This window comes from Schistocerca gregaria, chromosome 3 (genome assembly GCF_023897955.1).
Source record: "Schistocerca gregaria isolate iqSchGreg1 chromosome 3, iqSchGreg1.2, whole genome shotgun sequence".
NCBI classification, from domain to species: domain Eukaryota; kingdom Metazoa; phylum Arthropoda; class Insecta; order Orthoptera; family Acrididae; genus Schistocerca; species Schistocerca gregaria.
This window is the reverse complement of record NC_064922.1, coordinates 27,438,566-27,451,142: the sequence shown is the minus strand read 5'-3', so window position 1 is coordinate 27,451,142 and position 12,577 is coordinate 27,438,566. Positions and strand designations below refer to the sequence as shown.

Sequence of the window (12,577 nt, the reverse complement as noted above, 5' to 3'; positions counted from 1 at the left end):
CGTGCATTCTGTATCGAATCGTAGTTGGCCACAATGAAAGTGGAACGTATAACGTCGAAAATAGAATTCGGACACCGCACTGAGTAAGACCAACGTGTTGTCCACCCTCTAGACTTCAATGAGGTTAAGCCGCGATACCTAAGACTGATCTGCACTCGATGACACCTCGATAACAGCCGGTCCCCACACTTACATCTTGCTCTCCTTACGTCAGTATACATCATATCAGTCTGTGACGCTGGCTTTGCAACATCTTGCGTGCCTTTAGGTTCGCCGCGACCAACACTTACCATGCACCGACCACAAAAAATGGAGGCGCCGCAGCTTGAACCCTGGACCTTTCACATGCGAAGCGAACGTTCTACCTACTGAGCTACGCCCCATGCACGAGCAAACTGCGCTATTCCCCATCCTTTGCGACTCAGATGCGCACGGACACGATGGTTGGTTGGTTTGTAGCGGTGAAGGGAGCAGAGTACAAAGGCGCGGACCCGTTCATATACACAAAAGTTCCAAGTAGTTTCGATGCTCTGGTATTACAAATGCAAATTCTGTCTGTTTTTAACGTCTTAAATTGAAAGAGCCGTCATAAATTGCTCCGTTTTCACTCCTTGTCGACAATCATACAGCACCTGAGGTAACAAACACATCTCGAGCCCCATTGTGCACTCCATTATTCATGCCAACTCAGTGCCTCGCTCTTTACTACTGTGTACCAATCTTGTCGTCCAACTGCAAAACACTGGGCCACAACAAGTTTCCGCGTCTCCATTGCAATGCGCATACTACGAAACATTCCCCAAACTTGGCACTCACCCTCGCAGTCGACTTTTCCGACTTTCCACGACGCTCACGCAACGCTCACGCTAGTGACAGCATTATTTATAGTTCGACGTCGCGCCAAAGCGAATGAGCACATTTCGCCTACGGCTTAGGCCGCCCTCCTAGTGTGGCTGCTTGGTGTCTGCAGGCAGCGAGAGTCTGCAAGCTTCCTGTGTTCGCACCTATGTCACCTGTGCTTGCTTGTCAGAGACAGACTATCGCAAAACACACAACTCACTCCATGAATTGATTGCTACGGCATCTGTTATCAGCAGTCACAACTAGCAACACCAGTAGCAGCTGACTGCACGCAAAGAATAGGAATGTGCAGTGGGATTTACGTGAACTCGGCGCAAGGCACATCTTTCCGACATAGGCTTGAGAATCTTACGGGAACACTTGTACGGTTCCTAAATTAAGTTTAGGCGTGGGAGGAGGGTGCTTCCTGCGCACTAATAACAGCACGCTTGTCAATTGTGGATGCTAATCATTCGCTTGTATCTTCCTAGACACATCTGCTGGTTGTGAATTATTCCTCTTGCATGGCAAGGTGCGCATGTAGGTGTGTTAAAATTTATGCAGGCACTGGGTATTGATCCCAGTACCTCTCGCATACTGAGCGAGCGCTCTACCATCTGAGCTACGCCCGCCCCCGAAGACTAATGGTGCTACATACAGCCATATAGACGACACAGACCCTTGCACTCCCATTATTCAGCAGACAAACACTACTCTCTATGTATCCGTTAGGGTGTCTTTCAGGTTTCGTGCATTCTGTATCGAATCGTAGTTGGCCACAATGAAAGTGGAACGTATAACGTCGAAAATAGAATTCGGACACCGCTCTGAGTAAGAACAACGTGTTGTGCACCCTCTAGACTTCAATGAGGTTAAGCCGCGATACCTAAGACTGATCTGCACTCGAAGACACCTCGATAACAGCCGGTCCCCACACTTACATCTTGCTCTCCTTACGTCAGTATACATCATATCAGTCTGTGACGCTGGCTTTGCAACATCTTGCGTGCCTTTAGGTTCGCCGCGACCAACACTTACCATGCACTGACCACAAAAAATGGAGGCGCCGCGGCTTGAACCCTGGACCTTTCACATGCGAAGCGAACGTTCTACCAACTGAGCTACGCCCCATGCACGAGCAAACTGCGCTATTCCCCATCCTTTGCGACTCAGAAGCGCACGGACACGATGGTTGGTTGGTTTGTAGCGGTGAAGGGAGCAGAGTACAAAGGCGCGGACCCGTTCATATACACAAAAGTTCCAAGTAGTTTCGATGCTCTGGTATTACAAATGCAAATTCCGTCTGTTTTTAACGTCTTAAATTGTAAGAGCCGTCATAAATTGCTCCGTTTTCACTCCTTGTCGACAATCATACAGCACCTGAGGTAACAAACACATCTCGAGCCCCATTGTGCACTCCATTATTCATGCCAACTCAGTGCCTCGCTCTTTACTACTGTGTACCAATCTTGTCGTCCAACTGCAAAACACTGGGCCACAACAAGTTTCCGCGTCTCCATTGCAATGCGCATACTACGAAACATTCCCCAAACTTGGCACTCACCCTCGCAGTCGACTTTTCCGACTTTCCACGACGCTCACGCAACGCTCACGCTAGTGACAGCATTATTTATAGTTCGACGTCGCGCCAAAGCGAATGAGCACATTTCGCCTACGGCTTAGGCCGCCCTCCTAGTGTGGCTGCTCGGTGTCTGCAGGCAGCGAGGGTCTGCAAGCTTCCTGTGTTCGCACCTATGTCACCTGTGCTTGCTTGTCAGAGACAGACTATCGCAAAACACACAACTCACTCCATGAATTGATTGCTACGGCATCTGTTATCAGCAGTCACAACTAGCAACACCAGTAGCAGCTGACTGCACGCAAAGAATAGGAATGTGCAGTGGGATTTACGTGAACTCGGCGCAAGGCACAATTTCCGACATAGGCTTGAGAATCTTACGGGAACACTTGTACTGTTTCTAAATTAAGTGTAGGCGTGGGAGGAGGGTGCTTCCTGCGCACTAATAACAGCACGCTTGTCAATTGTGGATGCTAATCATTCGCTTGTATCTTCCTAGACACATCTGCTGGTTGTGAATTATTCCTCTTGCATGAAAAGGTGCGCATGTAGGTGTGTTAAAATTTATGCAGGCACTGGGTATTGATCCCAGTACCTCTCGCATACTGAGCGAGCGCTCTACCATCTGAGCTACGCCCGCCCCCGAAGACTAACCTTGCTACCTACAGCCATATAGACGACACAGACCCTTGCACTCCCATTATTCAGCAGACAAACACTACTCTCTATGTATCCGTTAGGGTGTCTTTCAGGTTTCGTGCATTCTGTATCGAATCGTAGTTGGCCACAATGAAAGTGGAACATATAACGTCGAAAATAGAATTCGGACACCGCACTGAGTAAGACCAACGTGTTGTCCACCCTCTAGACTTCAATGAGGTTAAGCCACGATACCTAAGACTGATCTGCACTCGATGACACCTCGATAACAGCCGGTCCCCACACTTACATCTTGCTCTCCTTACGTCAGTATACATCATATCAGTCTGTGACGCTGGCTTTGCAACATCTTGCGTGCCTTTAGGTTCGCCGCGACCAACACTTACCATGCACCGACCACAAAAAATGGAAGCGCCGCGGCTTGAACCCTGGACCTTTCACATGCGAAGCGAACGTTCTACCTACTGAGCTACGCCCCATGCACGAGCAAACTGCGCTATTCCCCATCCTTTGCGACTCAGATGCGCACGGACACGATGGTTGGTTGGTTTGTAGCGGTGAAGGGAGCAGAGTACAAAGGCGCGGACCCGTTCATATACACAAAAGTTCCAAGTAGTTTCGATGCTCTGGTATTACAATGCAAATTCTGTCTGTTTTTAACGTCTTAAATTGAAAGAGCCGTCATAAATTGCTCCGTTTTCACTCCTTGTCGACAATCATACAGCACCTGAGGTAACAAACACATCTCGAGCCCCATTGTGCACTCCATTATTCATGCCAACTCAGTGCCTCGCTCTTTACAACTGTGTACCAATCTTGTCGTCCAACTGCAAAACACTGGGCCACAACAAGTTTCCGCGTCTCCATTGCAATGCGCATACTACGAAACATTCCCCAAACTTGGCACTCACCCTCGCAGCCGACTTTTCCGACTTTCCACGACGCTCACGCAACGCTCACGCTAGTGACAGCATTATTTATAGTTCGACGTCGCGCCAAAGCGAATGAGCACATTTCGCCTACGGCTTAGGCCGCCCTCCTAGTGTGGCTGCTCGGTGTCTGCAGGCAGCGAGGGTCTGCAAGCTTCCTGTGTTCGCACCTATGTCACCTGTGCTTGCTTGTCAGAGACAGACTATCGCAAAACACACAACTCACTCCATGAATTGATTGCTACGGCATCTGTTATCAGCAGTCACAACTAGCAACACCAGTAGCAGCTGACTGCACGCAAAGAATAGGAATGTGCAGTGGGATTTACGTGAACTCGGCGCAAGGCAGATCTTTCCGACATAGGCTTGAGAATCTTACGGGAACACTAGTACTGTTTCTAAATTAAGTGTAGGCGTGGGAGGAGGGTGCTTCCTGCGCACTAATAACAGCACGCTTGTCAATTGTGGATGCTAATCATTCGCTTGTATCTTCCTAGACACATCTGCTGGTTGTGAATTATTCCTCTTGCATGAAAAGGTGCGCATGTAGGTGTGTTAAAATTTATGCAGGCACTGGGTATTGATCCCAGTACCTCTCGCATACTGAGCGAGCGCTCTACCATCTGAGCTACGCCCGCCCCCGAAGACTAATGGTGCTACTTACAGCCATATAGACGACACAGACCCTTGCACTCCCATTATTCAGCAGACAAACACTACTCTCTATGTATCCGTTAGGGTGTCTTTCAGGTTTCGTGCATTCTGTATCGAATCGTAGTTGGCCACAATGAAAGTGGAACGTATAACGTCGAAAATAGAATTCGGACACCGCACTGAGTAAGACCAACGTGTTGTCCACCCTCTAGACTTCAATGAGGTTAAGCCGCGATACCTAAGACTGATCTGCACTCGATGACACCTCGATAACAGCCGGTCCCCACACTTACATCTTGCTCTCCTTACGTCAGTATACATCATATCAGTCTGTGACGCTGGCTTTGCAACATCTTGCGTGCCTTTAGGTTCGCCGCGACCAACACTTACCATGCACCGACCACAAAAAATGGAGGCGCCGCGGCTTGAACCCTGGACCTTTCACATGCGAAGCGAACGTTCTACCTACTGAGCTACGCCCCATGCACGAGCAAACTGCGCTATTCCCCATCCTTTGCGACTCAGATGCGCACGGACACGATGGTTGGTTGGTTTGTAGCGGTGAAGGGAGCAGAGTACAAAGGCGCGGACCCGTTCATATACACAAAAGTTCCAAGTAGTTTCGATGCTCTGGTATTACAAATGCAAATTCTGTCTGTTTTTAACGTCTTAAATTGAAAGAGCCGTCATAAATTGCTCCGTTTTCACTCCTTGTCGACAATCATACAGCACCTGAGGTAACAAACACATCTCGAGCCCCATTGTGCACTCCATTATTCATGCCAACTCAGTGCCTCGCTCTTTACTACTGTGTACCAATCTTGTCGTCCAACTGCAAAACACTGGGCCACAACAAGTTTCCGCGTCTCCATTGCAATGCGCATACTACGAAACATTCCCCAAACTTGGCACTCACCCTCGCAGTCGACTTTTCCGACTTTCCACGACGCTCACGCTAGTGACAGCATTATTTATAGTTCGACGTCGCGCCAAAGCGAATGAGCACATTTCGCCTACGGCTTAGGCCGCCCTCCTAGTGTGGCTGCTTGGTGTCTGCAAGCAGCGAGAGTCTGCAAGCTTCCTGTGTTCGCACCTATGTCACCTGTGCTTGCTTGTCAGAGACAGACTATCGCAAAACACACAACTCACTCCATGAATTGATTGCTACGGCATCTGTTATCAGCAGTCACAACTAGCAACACCAGTAGCAGCTGACTGCACGCAAAGAATAGGAATGTGCAGTGGGATTTACGTGAACTCGGCGCAAGGCACATCTTTCCGACATAGGCTTGAGAATCTTACGGGAACACTTGTACTGTTCCTAAATTAAGTTTAGGCGTGGGAGGAGGGTGCTTCCTGCGCACTAATAACAGCACGCTTGTCAATTGTGGATGCTAATCATTCGCTTGTATCTTCCTAGACACATCTGCTGGTTGTGAATTATTCCTCTTGCATGGCAAGGTGCGCATGTAGGTGTGTTAAAATTTATGCAGGCACTGGGTATTGATCCCAGTACCTCTCGCATACTGAGCGAGCGCTCTACCATCTGAGCTACGCCCGCCCCCGAAGACTAATGGTGCTACATACAGCCATATAGACGACACAGACCCTTGCACTCCCATTATTCAGCAGACAAACACTACTCTCTATGTATCCGTTAGGGTGTCTTTCAGGTTTCGTGCATTCTGTATCGAATCGTAGTTGGCCACAATGAAAGTGGAACGTATAACGTCGAAAATAGAATTCGGACACCGCTCTGAGTAAGAACAACGTGTTGTGCACCCTCTAGACTTCAATGAGGTTAAGCCGCGATACCTAAGACTGATCTGCACTCGATGACACCTCGATAACAGCCGGTCCCCACACTTACATCTTGCTCTCCTTACGTCAGTATACATCATATCAGTCTGTGACGCTGGCTTTGCAACATCTTGCGTGCCTTTAGGTTCGCCGCGACCAACACTTACCATGCACTGACCACAAAAAATGGAGGCGCCGCGGCTTGAACCCTGGACCTTTCACATGCGAAGCGAACGTTCTACCAACTGAGCTACGCCCCATGCACGAGCAAACTGCGCTATTCCCCATCCTTTGCGACTCAGAAGCGCACGGACACGATGGTTGGTTGGTTTGTAGCGGTGAAGGGAGCAGAGTACAAAGGCGCGGACCCGTTCATATACACAAAAGTTCCAAGTAGTTTCGATGCTCTGGTATTACAAATGCAAATTCCGTCTGTTTTTAACGTCTTAAATTGTAAGAGCCGTCATAAATTGCTCCGTTTCCACTCCTTGTCGACAATCATACAGCACCTGAGGTAACAAACACATCTCGAGCCCCATTGTGCACTCCATTATTCATGCCAACTCAGTGCCTCGCTCTTTACTACTGTGTACCAATCTTGTCGTCCAACTGCAAAACACTGGGCCACAACAAGTTTCCGCGTCTCCATTGCAATGCGCATACTACGAAACATTCCCCAAACTTGGCACTCACCCTCGCAGTCGACTTTTCCGACTTTCCACGACGCTCACGCAACGCTCACGCTAGTGACAGCATTATTTATAGTTCGACGTCGCGCCAAAGCGAATGAGCACATTTCGCCTACGGCTTAGGCCGCCCTCCTAGTGTGGCTGCTCGGTGTCTGCAGGCAGCGAGGGTCTGCAAGCTTCCTGTGTTCGCACCTATGTCACCTGTGCTTGCTTGTCAGAGACAGACTATCGCAAAACACACAACTCACTCCATGAATTGATTGCTACGGCATCTGTTATCAGCAGTCACAACTAGCAACACCAGTAGCAGCTGACTGCACGCAAAGAATAGGAATGTGCAGTGGGATTTACGTGAACTCGGCGCAAGGCACAATTTCCGACATAGGCTTGAGAATCTTACGGGAACACTTGTACTGTTTCTAAATTAAGTGTAGGCGTGGGAGGAGGGTGCTTCCTGCGCACTAATAACAGCACGCTTGTCAATTGTGGATGCTAATCATTCGCTTCTATCTTCCTAGACACATCTGTTGGTTGTGAATTATTCCTCTTGCATGAAAAGGTGCGCATGTAGGTGTGTTAAAATTTATGCAGGCACTGGGTATTGATCCCAGTACCTCTCGCATACTGAGCGAGCGCTCTACCATCTGAGCTACGCCCGCCCCCGAAGACTAACCTTGCTACCTACAGCCATATAGACGACACAGACCCTTGCACTCCCATTATTCAGCAGACAAACACTACTCTCTATGTATCCGTTAGGGTGTCTTTCAGGTTTCGTGCATTCTGTATCGAATCGTAGTTGGCCACAATGAAAGTGGAACGTATAACGTCGAAAATAGAATTCGGACACCGCACTGAGTAAGACCAACGTGTTGTCCACCCTCTAGACTTCAATGAGGTTAAGCCACGATACCTAAGACTGATCTGCACTCGATGACACCTCGATAACAGCCGGTCCCCACACTTACATCTTGCTCTCCTTACGTCAGTATACATCATATCAGTCTGTGACGCTGGCTTTGCAACATCTTGCGTGCCTTTAGGTTCGCCGCGACCAACACTTACCATGCACCGACCACAAAAAATGGAAGCGCCGCGGCTTGAACCCTGGACCTTTCACATGCGAAGCGAACGTTCTACCTACTGAGCTACGCCCCATGCACGAGCAAACTGCGCTATTCCCCATCCTTTGCGACTCAGATGCGCACGGACACGATGGTTGGTTGGTTTGTAGCGGTGAAGGGAGCAGAGTACAAAGGCGCGGACCCGTTCATATACACAAAAGTTCCAAGTAGTTTCGATGCTCTGGTATTACAATGCAAATTCTGTCTGTTTTTAACGTCTTAAATTGAAAGAGCCGTCATAAATTGCTCCGTTTTCACTCCTTGTCGACAATCATACAGCACCTGAGGTAACAAACACATCTCGAGCCCCATTGTGCACTCCATTATTCATGCCAACTCAGTGCCTCGCTCTTTACTACTGTGTACCAATCTTGTCGTCCAACTGCAAAACACTGGGCCACAACAAGTTTCCGCGTCTCCATTGCAATGCGCATACTACGAAACATTCCCCAAACTTGGCACTCACCCTCGCAGCCGACTTTTCCGACTTTCCACGACGCTCACGCAACGCTCACGCTAGTGACAGCATTATTTATAGTTCGACGTCGCGCCAAAGCGAATGAGCACATTTCGCCTACGGCTTAGGCCGCCCTCCTAGTGTGGCTGCTCGGTGTCTGCAGGCAGCGAGGGTCTGCAAGCTTCCTGTGTTCGCACCTATGTCACCTGTGCTTGCTTGTCAGAGACAGACTATCGCAAAACACACAACTCACTCCATGAATTGATTGCTACGGCATCTGTTATCAGCAGTCACAACTAGCAACACCAGTAGCAGCTGACTGCACGCAAAGAATAGGAATGTGCAGTGGGATTTACGTGAACTCGGCGCAAGGCACAATTTCCGACATAGGCTTGAGAATCTTACGGGAACACTTGTACTGTTTCTAAATTAAGTGTAGGCGTGGGAGGAGGGTGCTTCCTGCGCACTAATAACAGCACGCTTGTCAATTGTGGATGCTAATCATTCGCTTGTATCTTCCTAGACACATCTGCTGGTTGTGAATTATTCCTCTTGCATGAAAAGGTGCGCATGTAGGTGTGTTAAAATTTATGCAGGCACTGGGTATTGATCCCAGTACCTCTCGCATACTGAGCGAGCGCTCTACCATCTGAGCTACGCCCGTCCCCGAAGACTAACCTTGCTACCTACAGCCATATAGACGACACAGACCCTTGCACTCCCATTATTCAGCAGACAAACACTACTCTCTATGTATCCGTTAGGGTGTCTTTCAGGTTTCGTGCATTCTGTATCGAATCGTAGTTGGCCACAATGAAAGTGGAACGTATAACGTCGAAAATAGAATTCGGACACCGCACTGAGTAAGACCAACGTGTTGTCCACCCTCTAGACTTCAATGAGGTTAAGCCACGATACCTAAGACTGATCTGCACTCGATGACACCTCGATAACAGCCGGTCCCCACACTTACATCTTGCTCTCCTTACGTCAGTATACATCATATCAGTCTGTGACGCTGGCTTTGCAACATCTTGCGTGCCTTTAGGTTCGCCGCGACCAACACTTACCATGCACCGACCACAAAAAATGGAAGCGCCGCGGCTTGAACCCTGGACCTTTCACATGCGAAGCGAACGTTCTACCTACTGAGCTACGCCCCATGCACGAGCAAACTGCGCTATTCCCCATCCTTTGCGTCTCAGATGCGCACGGACACGATGGTTGGTTGGTTTGTAGCGGTGAAGGGAGCAGAGTACAAAGGCGCGGACCCGTTCATATACACAAAAGTTCCAAGTAGTTTCGATGCTCTGGTATTACAATGCAAATTCTGTCTGTTTTTAACGTCTTAAATTGAAAGAGCCGTCATAAATTGCTCCGTTTTCACTCCTTGTCGACAATCATACAGCACCTGAGGTAACAAACACATCTCGAGCCCCATTGTGCACTCCATTATTCATGCCAACTCAGTGCCTCGCTCTTTACTACTGTGTACCAATCTTGTCGTCCAACTGCAAAACACTGGGCCACAACAAGTTTCCGCGTCTCCATTGCAATGCGCATACTACGAAACATTCCCCAAACTTGGCACTCACCCTCGCAGTCGACTTTTCCGACTTTCCACGACGCTCACGCAACGCTCACGCTAGTGACAGCATTATTTATAGTTCGACGTCGCGCCAAAGCGAATGAGCACATTTCGCCTACGGCTTAGGCCGCCCTCCTAGTGTGGCTGCTCGGTGTCTGCAGGCAGCGAGGGTCTGCAAGCTTCCTGTGTTCGCACCTATGTCACCTGTGCTTGCTTGTCAGAGACAGACTATCGCAAAACACACAACTCACTCCATGAATTGATTGCTACGGCATCTGTTATCAGCAGTCACAACTAGCAACACCAGTAGCAGCTGACTGCACGCAAAGAATAGGAATGTGCAGTGGGATTTACGTGAACTCGGCGCAAGGCACAATTTCCGACATAGGCTTGAGAATCTTACGGGAACACTTGTACTGTTTCTAAATTAAGTGTAGGCGTGGGAGGAGGGTGCTTCCTGCGCACTAATAACAGCACGCTTGTCAATTGTGAATGCTAATCATTCGCTTGTATCTTCTTAGACACATCTGCTGGTTGTGAATTATTCCTCTTGCATGAAAAGGTGCGCATGTAGGTGTGTTAAAATTTATGCAGGCACTGGGTATTGATCCCAGTACCTCTCGCATACTGAGCGAGCGCTCTACCATCTGAGCTACGCCCGCCCCCGAAGACTAAGGTTGCTACCTACAGCCATATAGACGACACAGACCCTTGCACTCCCATTATTCAGCAGACAAACACTACTCTCTATGTATCCGTTAGGGTGTCTTTCAGGTTTCGTGCATTCTGTATCGAATCGTAGTTGGCCACAATGAAAGTGGAACGTATAACGTCGAAAATAGAATTCGGACACCGCACTGAGTAAGACCAACGTGTTGTCCACCCTCTAGACTTCAATGAGGTTAAGCCACGATACCTAAGACTGATCTGCACTCGATGACACCTCGATAACAGCCGGTCCCCACACTTACATCTTGCTCTCCTTACGTCAGTATACATCATATCAGTCTGTGACGCTGGCTTTGCAACATCTTGCGTGCCTTTAGGTTCGCCGCGACCAACACTTACCATGCACCGACCACAAAAAATGGAAGCGCCGCGGCTTGAACCCTGGACCTTTCACATGCGAAGCGAACGTTCTACCTACTGAGCTACGCCCCATGCACGAGCAAACTGCGCTATTCCCCATCCTTTGCGACTCAGATGCGCACGGACACGATGGTTGGTTGGTTTGTAGCGGTGAAGGGAGCAGAGTACAAAGGCGCGGACCCGTTCATATACACAAAAGTTCCAAGTAGTTTCGATGCTCTGGTATTACAAATGCAAATTCTGTCTGTTTTTAACGTCTTAAATTGAAAGAGCCGTCATAAATTGCTCCGTTTTCACTCCTTGTCGACAATCATACAGCACCTGAGGTAACAAACACATCTCGAGCCCCATTGTGCACTCCATTATTCATGCCAACTCAGTGCCTCGCTCTTTACTACTGTGTACCAATCTTGTCGTCCAACTGCAAAACACTGGGCCACAACAAGTTTCCGCGTCTCCATTGCAATGCGCATACTACGAAACATTCCCCAAACTTGGCACTCACCCTCGCAGTCGACTTTTCCGACTTTCCACGACGCTCACGCAACGCTCACGCTAGTGACAGCATTATTTATAGTTCGACGTCGCGCCAAAGCGAATGAGCACATTTCGCCTACGGCTTAGGCCGCCCTCCTAGTGTGGCTGCTCGGTGTCTGCAGGCAGCGAGGGTCTGCAAGCTTCCTGTGTTCGCACCTATGTCACCTGTGCTTGCTTGTCAGAGACAGACTATCGCAAAACACACAACTCACTCCATGAATTGATTGCTACGGCATCTGTTATCAGCAGTCACAACTAGCAACACCAGTAGCAGCTGACTGCACGCAAAGAATAGGAATGTGCAGTGGGATTTACGTGAACTCGGCGCAAGGCAGATCTTTCCGACATAGGCTTGAGAATCTTACGGGAACACTTGTACTGTTTCTAAATTAAGTGTAGGCGTGGGAGGAGGGTGCTTCCTGCGCACTAATAACAGCACGCTTGTCAATTGTGGATGCTAATCATTCGCTTCTATCTTCCTAGACACATCTGTTGGTTGTGAATTATTCCTCTTGCATGAAAAGGTGCGCATGTAGGTGTGTTAAAATTTATGCAGGCACTGGGTATTGATCCCAGTACCTCTCGCATACTGAGCGAGCGCTCTACCATCTGAGCTACGCCCGCCCCCGAA

General features: G+C 48.9%; 7 non-coding genes across 7 annotated transcripts; all 7 read right to left on the bottom strand.

Moving 5' to 3' along the window:
• Positions 1-1,399: 1,399 nt before the first annotated feature.
• On the bottom strand, positions 1,400-1,472 carry Trnat-agu (transfer RNA threonine (anticodon AGU)). Its single transcript has one exon. It is a non-coding gene; the product is annotated as a tRNA-Thr (tRNA).
• A 1,514-nt stretch (positions 1,473-2,986) lies between these two features.
• On the bottom strand, positions 2,987-3,059 carry Trnat-agu (transfer RNA threonine (anticodon AGU)). The gene has a single exon. It is a non-coding gene; the product is annotated as a tRNA-Thr (tRNA).
• Positions 3,060-4,573: 1,514 nt separating this feature from the next.
• Positions 4,574-4,646, bottom strand: Trnat-agu (transfer RNA threonine (anticodon AGU)). The gene has a single exon. It is a non-coding gene; the product is annotated as a tRNA-Thr (tRNA).
• A 1,504-nt stretch (positions 4,647-6,150) lies between these two features.
• Positions 6,151-6,223, bottom strand: Trnat-agu (transfer RNA threonine (anticodon AGU)). The gene has a single exon. It is a non-coding gene; the product is annotated as a tRNA-Thr (tRNA).
• Positions 6,224-7,737: 1,514 nt separating this feature from the next.
• On the bottom strand, positions 7,738-7,810 carry Trnat-agu (transfer RNA threonine (anticodon AGU)). The gene has a single exon. It is a non-coding gene; the product is annotated as a tRNA-Thr (tRNA).
• A 3,099-nt stretch (positions 7,811-10,909) lies between these two features.
• On the bottom strand, positions 10,910-10,982 carry Trnat-agu (transfer RNA threonine (anticodon AGU)). The gene has a single exon. It is a non-coding gene; the product is annotated as a tRNA-Thr (tRNA).
• A 1,515-nt stretch (positions 10,983-12,497) lies between these two features.
• On the bottom strand, positions 12,498-12,570 carry Trnat-agu (transfer RNA threonine (anticodon AGU)). Its single transcript has one exon. It is a non-coding gene; the product is annotated as a tRNA-Thr (tRNA).
• Between the last annotated feature and the right edge of the window lie 7 nt (positions 12,571-12,577).